The sequence below is a fragment of the Macaca nemestrina genome, chromosome 1, assembly GCF_043159975.1.
Source record: "Macaca nemestrina isolate mMacNem1 chromosome 1, mMacNem.hap1, whole genome shotgun sequence".
Classification (NCBI taxonomy): domain Eukaryota; kingdom Metazoa; phylum Chordata; class Mammalia; order Primates; family Cercopithecidae; genus Macaca; species Macaca nemestrina.
The window spans coordinates 193,111,559-193,124,268 of NC_092125.1; the positions used below are offsets into that span (position 1 = coordinate 193,111,559).

General features: G+C 40.3%; 1 protein-coding gene across 8 annotated transcripts in view; it reads right to left on the reverse strand.

Annotated features, from left to right (window-relative positions):
• LOC105494815 (nuclear transcription factor Y subunit gamma) overlaps positions 1–12,710 on the reverse strand; it is an 80,837-nt gene that overhangs the window by 47,029 nt on the left and 21,098 nt on the right. For 4 of the 8 annotated variants that reach the window (XM_011763681.3, XM_071095243.1, XM_071095242.1 and 1 more), the window contains exon 2: positions 2,157–2,254. The exons of 3 other annotated variants lie outside the window; for them this stretch is intronic. The gene's annotated coding sequence lies outside the window, so the exon portion shown is untranslated. Of the gene's footprint in view, positions 1–2,156; positions 2,255–9,641; positions 9,734–12,710 lie in introns of those variants that run through there. One more of the 8 variants, XM_011763679.3, reaches the window with a different exon arrangement.

Genomic DNA, 12,710 nt, shown 5'->3' on the forward strand with positions numbered 1-12,710 from the left:
CCTAAAAGACTTAGGCTTGGAAGTGGCTGCACACTTGTCTCCCTAAAGATCTGTTCACAAGGACACATTTTCGAACTGGCAGAAGAGCCACTTTTCCTTCAAAAACAAAACTATTTTTCTATTTGGTATCTAGTATAATATAATCTTTGAAACAGGAGCCAGATCATAATATAGTTGTACTATAACTAGAAAAAAAATGAAGGCACAGCAACTGGTATAAACAATGAAAGTGATGGGAAGGCATGAACAGAACATTTGAAAACTTATTTCTGTGGAACAGAAAATGATACATAACATCTTACTTCACACACATTCTTCCTCATCCTTTGAATGCTCAAACTTAAACCATCTCTGCATATATGACACCAATAAAACACAAGCAGTATTTTGTATGATGGAGGAAAAAGATCAAGTATTTAGTGAAGTATTCTAAAGCAAGGAAGGGTCTAAAAACTATAGCTCACAGGCCACATCTGGCCTACAGCCTGTTTTTAGAAACAGTTTCACTGGAAGGCATCAACCCTAATTATTTATGTATCTATTTATTTTTAGATGAAGCCTCGGTCTGTCATACAGGCTGGAGTATAACAGCACGATCTTGGCTCACTGCAACCTCCACCTCCTGGGTTCAAGCGATTCTCCCACCTCAGCCTCCTAAGCAGCTGGAATTAAAGGCACCTGCCATCACACCCAGTTAATTTTTGTATTTCTGAAGAGACAGGTTTCACCATGTTGACCAGGCTGGTCTTCAATTCCTGACCTTAAGTGATCTGCCCACCTCGGCCTCCCAAAATGCTGGGATTACAGGCGTGAGCCACCATGCCCAGCCCCTAATTAGTTTATATTGTCTATGGCTGCTCTCATGCTAAACAGTAGAGTTGAAGAGTTACAACAAAAATCATACAGCTGCAGAGCTTAAAATATCTGGACCTTTAAGGAAAAAGGTTCAGCCACATGTGGTAGCTCATGCCTCTAATCCCAGCACTCTGGGAGGCCAAGGCGGGAGGATCACTTGAACCCAGGAGTTTGAGATCAGCCTGGGCAACATAGTGAGACCCCCATCTCAACAGAAAATAAAAAATAAAAAATTAGCCAGGTATGGTGGCTCACACCTATAGTCCCAGCTACTCAGGAGGCTGAGGTAGGAGGATTGCTTGAGCCTGGGAGGTCAAGCCTGCAGAGAGCTATGATTGCGCCACCGCCGCACTCCAGCCTGAGCAGCAGAGCAAGACCCTGTCTCAAAAAAACAAAAAAAAAAAAGAAAAAGAAAAAGTTTCAGATAATATTCTGATCTTGTTTTAAAGCATTGTTAAGTGTTTTGTTTATCCCTGATTTACTGATGGGGAAACTGACACCAGAGGTTGAGAAGCTGGTCCTAGATCACACAACTGTTATTTAGCTCCCCTGCCTCCCTCACCTGTTCATCCTCAATTAGAACTAACCTGGGCCAGACCCGCTCTGCTGCATAGAAGAATCTGTTAGTCTCTCTGACCCTCCAGCCTAACGAGTAAATAAATCCTTGTAGGAAGAATGATGAGTAACTGGTTTTTCAGGCCTCGATCCCAAAAAGGAATTGTGACATGAGCTAGAGACAGAAAGAGTGCCTGTAGCCTAAGTTAAGTTGTATTCTAAAACAAAGCATCATTTTCTTACTAGGTCCTTTCTGAGATTCACAAATAGCCTCTTGCCCAGTTTCTGGCAGTATCTTGTGTTTGTGTGTCCAGCAGAGATAAGCAGTGTAATTCTGAAGAATGTTTCGAAGATGCCAACTTACGGGCTTTGGAGTTCATAAAATACATGCCACATACATCATCCTCAATTGAGCCTTATTTAGCTCAGTGATACATTTATCAATATTATTCCAATTTTATAGATAAGGTTGATGGTTAGGTATCAAGTTACTTGCTCAAGATCACAATACAATAAGTGATAGAGTCAAAATGCAAAAGCTCTAAAATTCTGTCTTAATTTATTATAACTTGCTCATTCCCACTTTTTGCACTATTTAAGCTCTGTCACTCTTTTTTCTTTTCTGTTTTATCCTTCCCCTTTGCATGTCTCTAGGCGGGTTAGCAGCACCTTTGAATACTCAGCTATGAACAGTTGGGGGCACTAAAGCACAAGGTAAACACATAAATAAATAAAACGTATTGGACCTGGGGGTTCTTAGCTCTCTGGTGAACTGTGATCTTGAGCAAATTTCTTAACTTCTTAGAAACTTCTCTATCATCTACAGCAATATCCCACAGGGCAGCTGAAACACACAAATGGTAAAACACATGTTAGAAGGCCTCAAAAAATAGCAAGATTCATACAAATGCCAGATGGCATCATATCATCATGACTGCTCGAAGCTGGACAAGACACCAACTACTGGTCTGAAGAGTCCCAGATATGGTACCAAGACTAAAGACCAACTAGCTTCTTTTTCTCTATAATTTAGACTACTTACTTTGTTTTTAACCTATTTCTTTAAAAAGCCTAGTTTCAGATGCATGGAAATACATATTAAAATAGAGAAAGATGCTCTCCTATCTCTTTTATAAACACGAAATAATTTTTAAAGCCCTTTAAACTATTAAATTTGGAACAAATGTACTAGTTCCAAAAAAGCAAAGAACTCAAGCTGAAAATGGGAATGAGCCAAATTTAAATCCCTGGGAGTGTCAATGATCAACAGCTATACTAGGTTTTCTCTCCACACTAATCCAAAAACATATTAAAAATTTTTTTAATTTTTACTTATTTTTTTTTATTTTTTACTTATTTTGAGATGGAGTCTCCCTCCATTCCCCAGGCTGGAATGCAGTAGCACGATCTTGGCTCACTGCAAGCTCCGCCTCCTGGGTCCACACCATTCTCCTGCCTCAGCCTCCAGAGGAGATGGGACCACAGGCGCCCACCACCACGCCTGGCTAATTTTTTTGTATTTTTAGTAGAGACAGGGTTTTACTGTGTTAGCCAGGATGGTCTCGGTCTCCTGACCTCATGATCCGTCCGCCTCGGCCTCCCAAAGTGCTGGGAGTACAGGCATGAGCCACCGCGCCCAGCCTTAAATTCTTAGAATATGTCTCCTTGGGCTGGGAATGGTGGCTCATGCCTGTAATCTCAGCACTTTGGAGGTCGAAGCAGGAGGATCGCTTGAGCCCAGGAGTTCAAGATCAGCCCGGGAAACATAGCAAGACCTTGACTCTACAAAAAAGAAAAAACAAAAACAAAAACAAAAACAAAAATTAGTCTGTGTGGTGGCACACATCTGTAGCTCCTGCTACTCAGGAGGCTGGGGCAAGAGGATCACTTGACCCGAGGAGCTGGGAGACTGCAATGAGCCATGATCGCACCACTGCACTTCAGCCTGGGCAACAGAGTGAGACCCTATCTCAAAAAAAAACAAAAAAGCCCCACAACCACCACCATCTCCTTGGATACCTCAGAATTCCACAAGCTAGGAGTATGTGCCTGTTTTGTCTTGTGAAAGGAATCTTGTTTATGTTAGAGGGTAGAGGGAACCTGGAGTCCAGGCAGCTCCCCACTCAACCTGGCCCCATCGTCCAAGCAAAAGATTCTGTTTGGAGCTCTAAAGAGAGCTCCACCCACTTCCCTCTATATCCAATATCCTGAAGTGAACATGAAGGAAACATGTTCTGGAAAACCGGAATTTCTCAGACTATTTCATGGATTGAAACCAATGTTTAAGGCTCTTCTGCAACAGCACTGATAAGAAGCTTGCCTTTACAGTACAACTGTAAAGAAATTCAATACTGTCTACACATTCACTCATCAGTGATGACTATTTTTTTTTCTCCCCAAGAAACCATTCCTGGCACACAATCAAATCTATTTCTCTAATTAGCATATTCACTTGCTTCAGACTTGTGTAACATATTCTTTTTTAAGGGGCATATTATTTTTTAAGCTTAAAATTTTCATGTTCCTATTTTTTCCCCAGTTTGTCTTACATAATCATTTTGTTTCTGACACATCCTCAATGCAAACGTGCCTTGCACACAGTGGGGATTCAATCCACATTTACTGAATGAAAAACACAGGTTCCTCAAGAACTTAAAAAAAAATTTTTTTTAACAGTGTCTTGCTCTGTTGCCCAGGCTGGAGTGCAGTGGCATGATCATGGTTCACTGAAGCCTCAACCTCCTGGGTTCAAGCGATCCTCCCCTGCTCAGCCTCCTGAGTAGCAGGGACTACAGGTGCTTGCCACCATACCTGGCTAATTTTTAAAATTTTCTGTAAAGACAGGGTCTTGCTATCTTGCCCAGGCTGGTCTCAAACTCCTGGCCTCAAGTGATCCTCTCACGTTGGCCTGCCAAACTGCTGGAATTACAGACGTGAGCCACCATGCATGGACAAGAACTATTTTAAGACCCCAAGTATCCTTGGCCTCATTCTAGGTGCTTTTCTTTTAAACTGGCAAATGGGAAAATTCCTTAAGTACCTATGCTCAGTTGTGCAGTAACCTTTGTGCAGTAATACAATGGAAGAGCCACAAGAGCGGGGATGGAGAAAAACTTGTTCTACTTTGGAAAATGTAGCACAAATGTAGACAATTATCTAATCATAAGCTCCACTGAAAAACAGAAGATTGTGCTGGTGAGTTAATACATCTGAAAACCAGGGGGGTGGGGGGACAGGAGAAGGCAGAAAATTGTCAATTAAAAACCTAGAGGGCATTATAAGAATGTCAATATGAGCTTGGCTGTATTGATTTGGCTGTCTGGATTCTGCTCATTCAGACACACTGTGAATTATTCCCTCTGCTTAGTGTCTTTTATCATTGATTTAAATGTTTAAAAGAGGAGAAGAAAGAAAGGAAAAGGACATGAAATGAGACAAATCTTCCAAGCCAACCAAATCCTAAATCTCTTACCTTCATGTATACAGCTGTCAGGAACTGAGAACATAAAGATCACTTCAAAGAGTGCAAAGTGACTGAGATAGTTATGCTAATCTCTTACATTTGTACATACTTTATACTTTTTAAAGTAGTTTCACATTATTTTATGTGTTTTTCACCATAAACACGTAAGATAAGCAACACAGGTTCAAATATTCCCATCTGACAAATAAAGATACTTTATTCAGGTAGACTGAGGAACTTGGCAGAAGTCACCAGGATAAGTATATGCCACAGCTGAAATGAAAATCCATGTCTTCTGATTCTCAATTCTGTGCTCTTTCATTAAATCATCTCCTTCTACTTTAGAATTGATAACAATAGAAAACTCAAAACTTAAGAACCTACAGCTTTTCTCAGCCTGGAACACAAATCCACCAGGCCTTTTTACCTTTAGTTTTCCTGATCACTCTCCTGAAAAAAGTACTCCAAAAAAAATCAAGATACCAGATTCTTACACATTTCAAAGTAGAAAGCTTAAACAAGAAAGCTTAAGGTTTTCAAGCTTGTTAAACTGCAGTTGCATCAGAGGAGTGGACTAGGCCATCTAGTTACCAAACAAGAGTGGAGATAGAAAGGATCAAGTTCACTTTCTGGGGGCCTGGTGATGGGAAGTCACTCTATTCTTTCACTATAATTCAGAAGAAGAGCCTTAGCCCAGCCCCCTTTATTGGAGATGTTTTCATAGCTACCCACTTATATGAGGAATCACCTGGCTAAATTCTATGCAGTGTTTCAAAATTATAGCTGTCGCTACATTGTGAACATGGTGATAAAGTTATCTTATTCAGCCATTCCTCCAAGAAATCAGAATTCCTTTGTTCCACCTCACTAGGGGTAAGCAAGGATTATAAATCATAGCTAGGAAATTTAAAGCAACTGATTATTTAACAACACCACGGGCCAGGCGCGGTGGTTCACCCCTGTAATCCCAGCACTTTGGGAGGCCAAGGCGGGCAGATCACGAGGTCATAAGATCAAGACTATCTGTCCAATATGGTGAAACTCCATTTTCTAGTAAATACAAAAATTAGCTGGGCATGGTGGTGGGCACCTGTAGTCCCAGCTACTCAGGAGGCTGCGACAGGAGAATAGCTTGAACCCGGGAGGCCGAGGTTGCAGTGAGCCAAGATCGCGCCACCGCACTCCAGCCAGGCGACAGAGCGAGAGACTCCGTCTCAAAAAGAAAAAAAAGAACACAATGATTCATCTAAAAATATTGATCTCTGTGGCTCAAGATGAGAACCCAAATTTGGGAGCTGCCTCAATACGTACCACAAAGTGTGTACTTGCATAGCTAAGGAACACCACAGAACACCTAATACAATTCTAACCACATACCTATTTGGAAAAAAATTCTTCAACTACTTATCTAACCTTAGTGAATTTAGGATTCATTAAAGACGATTTCCCAAAAACACTAGTAGTGCTCAATTGTATCTATCTACTTGTACTACGCTTTGTTCCAAAAAGTGACTGTGTTCACCTATTTTGACAAACACTTTAAAGGTAATTCAATTTGACTGTATGTTTGCTCCCTTTATGATTAGCCTGATAAGTAGTCTATAATATGAGAGTCGATGAGAACTCTGGGAAAGTTCTGTGCCTTTCAAGGGAGAAGCAAGTTTAGGAAAAGGGAAGGAAGGAGGAAAAATTAGTCCCCTAAGATGGACACAGCTATAGACTCTTTTTCATATACAGTAAGAAAGTGCAGGCGTGGTGGCGGGCGCCTGTAGTCCCAGCTACTTGGGAGGCTGAGGCGGGAGAATGGCATGAACCCGGGAGGCGGAGCTTGCAGTGAGCCCAGATCACGCCACTGCACTCCAGCCTGGGAGACACAGCGAGACTCCATCTCAAAAAAAAAAAAAAAAAAGAAAGTGCAGTATAAACAGCAAAAGCCTCTGTCATTAGGCTCTGTCTTCCATTTTGTCACCCTCAAAATGGGGGATGATAATCATCTGTCCTACTTACATTAGGTAAATACCAAATAAGAGAATGAGTATGAAATCACTTCACTAACTATAAAGTACTATGCTTCATATAAACACCGCATACTATTACATTGCTTAACCACCTTTAAGGGGAGCTTCATGGGCATCTGGACAATGAATTTCCAAGAGGAAAATAATCATGGAGTTCAGATTATAAAAAATGAGGTAAAATGGCTGGACATTTACCACTATTTCTCTAGTGAAAAGTTTCTTATTGCCTTTATTTTAGATTAAGGATAATTACAACATACGCAGCCTAGAAACTAAATATAGGTGCCTTATATTAAAAATTCTGCTAAATCCTACAGATGAGGCTAGTCCCATTCCTGGTAATTAATTTTGTGTGCTGCTCATTGGTGCTATAATGATCATGTGGGCTATAAATTACTTGCTCAGCAAATGCTGCCAAATTTCTACATATGTATTTTTGGTCAGCTTCATGCAGGATGCTGCCATTTGAGATTTTACAAAGCTAAAACCAGTAAGATTAAGCCCAATGCAACTCAGAAAATAAAATGTAGTCTTTGTACCGAATGGAGATGTGGTATATGTACTAATCTCAAGGAAATATTTGTACATCTTTAAAGCAAGTGAAGGTCACCAGATTCTAAGGCAGTATTTCTAGTCTTTTACTTATCAAGGCACACACAGAAAGTGTTAATATTAGCTTCTCGAATATTTAACCTATGAGCTGATACTGATGCCCTCATTTAGTTGAACTTGTCACAAGACCATGTATTACATATGGTGCTCCAAGTACTGCAAGGAAGATGTAGGCTAACAACAAAATCTTTACCTTGTTGTATACGCCTGGATTAAGGGGAGTTACAGATATTCTCTATTTTTACTAAACTAATACTAAAAAACTGAGCAAGTAACTTTTTGGAGTAAAGAATATTAATTCATACATGGGAACTGCACACTCAGACAACAGGAGTGTGCAACCAAAAAAAGCTTAGAGAACACTGACCTAGAGAACTCTACCATGCTCATTTCTGGATTTCTCAACTTTAGAGTCAGACCTTTTTTGTGCTTCCATCTTTGACATGTAGCACTAGTCTTCTGTCAATTCTCTTTCTTGATTCTCTCCTGTTTGTCCCTTAGGTTCAGTTATAATCTTTATGAGCCTAAATTCCAAATATACATTACCAATTTTGATATTTCTCCAAAGCTTCATTCACTCCTGCATATACTCAACATCTACAACCGGAAAGCTGGACATCTACAACTTGGACATCTACAACCAGAAAGCTACCCAGAAGTGAAATTCCACGTGCCCCAAATCAAATCTATCTTCTTTTCCCCCCAACCTTGCTCTTCCTGAATTTGTTTCTATCCTCCAGTCACCCAGACTTGAAACCTCAGTATCATTTTGCACTTTTTCTCCTCTGTTGTTCAATTCAATCAGCTGCTAAATTCTATAGTAGCAGGGTCCAGCAGTGTCCATCTCCTGAACTTTCTTCATACTACCACTATCTCTGTTCAGACCTTCATCGCCTCTATGTAATAAAAATGATGATAGCCAATGCTCATTAGGAGTTACTGTGTGCCAGGTACAATTCTAAGCCCTTTATGTTACAACCTATTTTAAACTTAATAATCCTATAAAGGCTGTGAACCTAAGATGTGTAATAAATCTTATAAAAGCGCAGCTCTCATAACGCCACATCACTCTGCTACTCCAGATTTCCAATGGTCACCAATGTCAAGCAGAGACTGTTCAAATTTCTTAGCCTGTCAAACAAGGTCCTTCAACATCTGACCCAACTTACTTCTCCATACGTCTTTCTTTTACCACTCCTTCCTGTCCTTAACTCATCTCTTTATGCTCTAAGCAGTTGGCCATTTACTGCTCTCTTTAACCCAAGATGTACTTTTTGAATCATGATCTTACTCTTGTTGCTCCCAACGCCTGGAATGCCCTTGTCCCTACCTCCCTGAGTCCACATCCAGTTAAATAGTTTCCCTTCATTCCTAAGCCAAGGTCTCCCCTCTTCTGAATTGTGTATTTTGCTTGGTCTTTCCGTATCAGTTTCTAATACTTGATAAACATCATCAGTCTCAGAGTAAAATTTTATTTGTATACCTTTTTAAACTCTCCACAAAAAAGACACGCATGCATGGTGAATTGGTGAAAGGAAGTGTAAAAAGCATCCAACTTTAGCATTTCCTTGAAGGTAAGAACTATATAGCTTAGATAAACAGAAGACAATTTCATTTTATCTGGATACTTTCAATCAAGCAGGTCTTCCCTTTAGTTTTCTATGTAATTGAAACTATGGAAACAGACCAAAACCGTAGTACTTCCAAGAAGAAAGGATAACCAAGTGAATTCGCGCTGCTATTTGCTGTGGTTATTTTAGTCTTCTTTCTTTGAACTAACTAAGGAACACAAGGTCACAATGTTATGCCATTTTAAAGTTAAACATTTACTATCTGTTTTTTTCTTTAGTTCTTCCTCTATACTGGAATTTAACTTCATTCCTTATCCTTTGATTGCCCATTTTCACCACAGGTTCTAGACTGTAATTTAATTTAGAATAAATACTGTAAGTAGAGAAAAACTTTTGATCAATTACTGAATAGCGGGGTCTGACTTTGGGATCCCAAAGGGAGAGACAAGAAGATAAGAGTGATAACACAAATAGAATCTGACCACGTTATAAAGAGTTGAGCCCCAATATTGAGGTAGCAGAAAGAACAGATTAAAAAGAAAACTAGCCAGGCACAGACGCTCACACCTGTAAATGCCAGTGCTTTTGAGGCTAAGGTAGAAGGATCCTTTGAGGCCAGGAGTTCGAGACCAGCCAGGGAAAATAATGAGACTCCATCTCTACAAAAAAAAAAAAAAATTGGTTTTTGTTTGTTTTTCTTGAGACAGAGTCTCACTCTGTTGCCCAGGCTGGAGTGCAGTGGCACTATCATGGCTCACTGCAACCTCCCGGTTCAAGCAATTCTTGTGCCTCACCCTCCTGAGAAGATGGGACTAGGCCCGGATAATTTTGGTGTTATTTTAGTAAGGGCTGGGTTTCACCATGTTGTCCAGGCTGGTCTCAAACTCCTGACCTCAAGTGATCCACCCGCCTTGGCCTCCCAAAGTGCTGGGATTACAGGCATGATCCACCACACCCAGTCAAAATTTTTTTTTTTTTTGAGACGGAGTTTCACTTTGTTGCCCAGGCTGGAGTGCAGTGGCGCCATCTCGGCTCACTGCAAGCTCCACCTCCTGGGTTCACGCCATTCTCCTGCCTCAGCCTCCCGAGTAGCTGGGACTACAGGAGCCCGCCACCACGCCCGGCTAATTTTTTGTATTTTTAGTAGAGATACGATTTCACCGTGTTAGCCAGTATGGTCTTGATCTCCTGACCTCATGATCTGCCTGCCTTGGCCTCCCAAAGTGCTGGGATTATAGGCGTGAGCCATTGTGCCCAGCCCTCAAAATTTTTTTTTTAATTAGCCAGGCCTAGTAGCATGCATCTGTAGTCCCAGCTACTTGGAGGCTGAAGTGCGAGGACTGCTTAAGCCCAGGAGTTTAAGGTTGCAGTGATCTATGATTACACCATTACACTATACCCTCTAGCCTGGGTGACAGAGCAAGACCTTAGTCTCCAAAAAAAAGAAAGAAAACTAAACTTCTGGGAAATGCAGACATGAAGTATAGTCTATCCAGCTATGTCTATCATAATTTTCAGTCAGTATATTTTAGGACTTAAATATTATATAACTTACATCATTCAAGCCCTCACTCTTTCAATGAACTATAACTTTTGTCTAAACATATGAAGGTCATCACCTTCACAAAAATTAAAAATGTTAAAGTATATCATGGTCTATCAAAGAATATAAAGATAAGAACAAAAACCACTCAACCATACACAAGCACATACACACATAATACCACTTTGCTGATGGGAAAGAGTCAAGTCAGCATAGTTAAGATATTATTTTGGGTGTCTATAAACAATGATTCCTATTTCCGTCTTCTCAAATGCTTAAAATGACCCTGGAATCTGTGTTTATTAAATACAGGTTAGCTTGTGGACTCACTTTAAGAGCCAGGTACAAACTTATTTGGGAATCAGCTCGTTCTTGAAATGTAGTAACAAAAAACAAAAACAATAAACACTAACTGGCATGCAGGTCATGTGTTTGTATACCCTAACTTCTTCATAATGCATAACAGTAACCCGGCTCTCTGGAATACCTCACAGGTGAGCACCATTAGCTTCCTAGCTGGTTCTCAGCTTTCTGAATAAGCAACTGGCTGAGGCAAGGTATCTTCAGATCCCAAAGGGACACTAAATCTGCTGCAGCAGACTTTCTAACCAACACACTTCAGGTAAAGACTTCTGAACCTCTTCCATGGCCCATTTTCTCTCTGTTCCTTCTATATCCAAACAGCAAACCTATACAGAAGTGCCAAAAGGAAAAGAAACATGAAAAATAAAAAGTGAAAACAACCTAGAGGAATAAAAGAAACGTGCAACAAATTGAGTGGGAGTCAAATCTCCAAACTTTTACAGGCCTGTTCCTAAAAAGCTGAAAGACTTGGATTAGGGCACCTGAACTTACTGGGCCTCAATTTCCCCACTTTACAAGAAGGGAACTAGACTAGATCTCTAAGTGATTCCTATCAGCCTAACTTAGACATATTCAAACTCTGTATGCATATATTATCAGTAATAAGAATAGGCAAAAATCATTCCATTCATGAAGATAGCCATGTTCAGCTTTTATACATTTTTTGGGTTACTGAAGCCCCCACAAAAGTATTTAGCTTCTTTAAGAAGGAGACCTCATCTTGTTTTAAAAACAAAAGCCCAAAGTGACCACAGTTGCTGTTTTTAAACCTACACATCCCTGGAACTGGAATTTTATTTGGTAAAGTCAATATCAATTTTGCCAAACCTCATTCTGTCTGAATATGACTCTTTCAAAGCACAGATAGGAAGCAGACACCAATGCTGACTGACCATAGGCCTGAGAGGAAGTGACTTAATAGGACAGGAAATCAAACATCACAAAATATCAACCCCACCCCGGGGGTGGGGGGGGGGGGGGAAGGAAGTCCTAAAAATAGATGACACTGGGCATGTAGACTAGATTAAAAAGAAATCTCCATGAGTTTCCACCAATTATGTTAGAAAAGTATCTCACAGTAGGTATTAACTGTGTGAAATTTACATTAGATTTTTGATAAGCGATCAATTATTTATTATTTTAAAAGTGTTCATCCCACAATTGGGCACAGTGACTCACACCTGTAATCCCAGCACTTGTAATCCCAGCACTTTGGGAGGCCAAGGCAACAGGATCACTTGAGCCCAGGAGTGTGAGATCAGCCTGGGCAGCAAATCAAAACCCCGTCTCTATTTAAAAAAAAAAAAAAAAAAAATTAATTGGGCACAGTGGCACATGCCTGTAGTACCAGCTACTCAGGAGGCTGAGGTAGGAGGATTGCTTGAGCCCAGGAGGTGGAGGCTGCAGTGGGTCATGATCATGCCACGGCTCTTCAGCCTGGCATATTAGCCTGGGCAACAGAGCAAGACCCTGTCTGGGGGAAAAAAAAAAAAAAAGGCATTCATCCCAACATTTATTTGCTTACTATATATACTGCAGGCTATACCTACCTCCCATGCTTGAAAACTGACATGATAATCACAAAGCAAACAAAAAAAAAATAGTTCCAGTTTACTTTATAAATATTTGATATACAAACTAAAAATAACCCCTGCTTGGTAAACATCTGCAACCATTACAACTTACCTGCATTATAATGCAAATCTCATAATGCAAACTGAACAGGCTTC